This window comes from Streptopelia decaocto (genome assembly GCF_964273445.1).
Source record: "Streptopelia decaocto genome assembly, contig: HAP1_SCAFFOLD_235, whole genome shotgun sequence".
NCBI lineage: Eukaryota > Metazoa > Chordata > Aves > Columbiformes > Columbidae > Streptopelia > Streptopelia decaocto.
In genome coordinates, this window is record NW_028116196.1 from 66,456 (window position 1) to 68,251 (window position 1,796).

The window sequence follows — 1,796 nt, forward strand, 5'->3', positions numbered from 1 at the left end:
AAGTCACTTATGGGGCACCCTATAGATCTCCAGCCCCCCAACTTATGGGGCAGCCCATGGACTCCTGAGACCCCCAAGTCACTTATGGGGCACCCATGGATCTCCAGACCCACAACTTATGGGGCAGCCCATGGACTCCTGAGACCCCCCCCCCCCACTTATGGGGCAGCCCCACGGTGACCAATGGGATCAATTTGAAGTTGGGGGGGCGGGGTTTGGGGGGGGCGTGGCTTGTTGAATGAAGGGGAGGGGGCAGAGCCTCCCGCGGGCCCCGCCCCCCGGCGCTGACGCCCCGCCCCCCGGCCCCGCCCCCTCCCCTTGGCCCCGCCCCTCTCTCCCCAGGGCCCCGCCCAGCCCAAGGCCGTCAAGAGGAAGATCGCGCTGATTGGTCAGTGGGCGGAGGGGGCGTGGCCTGGAGGGCGGGGGTTGAGCTATGGGGGTCAATTGGGCCATAGGGATGAATGGAGGGGGCGTGGCTTAGTAAAGGGGGCGGGGCTGGTGGGGGTAATAGGGGTGAATGGAGGGGGCGTGGCTTGTGGTGGGCGGGGCTTAAGGGCTGTCTATGGGGGTCATAGGGATGAATGGGGGGCGTGGCTTGAGCCGGTGGGCGTGGCTTAGTCCCCATTGATCTCTATGGGAGGGGGTGGAGCTTAATGGTAATAGGGATGAATGGAGGGGGCGGGGCTTAGCCCTTGTGTGTGTGTCTCCCCCCCAGCAGCCGTCAAGGGGGCGGAGCCGGAAGTGGGCGGAGCCCCGGCGGGGGGGGCGTGGCCCGGAAGCGGCGCTGGGGCTCCAGCACCACATGCCCCGCCCCCAAGAGGTCGATCAGCATCAGCACCGAGTCCCTCAAGGTACCGCCCCCCCCAGGCCACGCCCCCTCCCCTAAACCCCGCCCGCACCCCCCAGACCCCGCCCACCCCCCAATCCGCGCCCACACCCCCCCGGCCACGCCCACCCCCCCCAACCCCGCCCCCACCCCCCCAAACCCCGGCCAGTCCATAGGGAGCCACCGGCCAATCAGAGCGAAGGGAGCGTGGCCGGGATCCCCCTGGGTGCCGGCCCCGCCCCTCCCATAGAGATCAATGGGGCTCAAGCCACGCCCCCCATTCATCCCTATGACCCCCATAGCCCAGCCCTTAGGCCACGCCCACCAGCATAAGCCACGCCCCCACTCATCCCTGTTACCCCCACAAGCCCCGCCCACCACCCTAAGCCACGCCCCCCCATTCATCCCTATTACCCCCCATTAAACCCACCCCTCCCATAGAGACCAATGGGGCTTAAGCCCCGCCCACCACAAGCCACGCCCCCTCCCTTCATCCCTATTACCCCACAAGCCACGCCCCCTTTACTAAGCCACGCCCCCTCCATTCATCCCTATGGCCCCATTGACCCCCATAGTTCAACCCGCCCCCCCAAGCCACGCCCCCCGCCCCCCAGGCCACGCCCCCCACCCCAGGCCACGCCCACCCCCCCAAACCCCACCCCCTCCCTTCCAGAGCCTGATCCCGGAAATCAAAGTGGGGGGAGGGGGCGGGGCCAGCGACCCCCCCCCCCGAGCTCCCCCCGCCCACTTCCGGGGAGCGAGGGGAGGGGCTGGATGACGTCAGCGAGGGGCCGGAAGTTCATCAGGACGGTCACCCAGGTCGGTCGGGATTGGTCGGTGGGCACGGGGGGCGTGGCCTGGGGTGGGGGGGGTGGCCTGAGTGGGGGCGAGGCCTGGGGTCGGGGGGCGTGGTTGAGGGTGGGGGGGCAGGTTGAGGTATGGGGGGTAATGGGGCCATAGGGATGAATGG

The 1,796-nt window shown here is 68.9% G+C and overlaps 1 long non-coding RNA gene across 1 annotated transcript; it reads left to right on the forward strand.

Annotated features, from left to right (window-relative positions):
* The first annotated feature begins 303 nt into the window (after window positions 1–303).
* On the forward strand, window positions 304–1,572 carry LOC309452311. Its single transcript, XR_014186528.1, has 3 exons — window positions 304–388; window positions 719–851; window positions 1,500–1,572. It is a non-coding gene; the product is annotated as an uncharacterized lncRNA (long non-coding RNA).
* The last annotated feature ends 224 nt before the right edge of the window (window positions 1,573–1,796 follow it).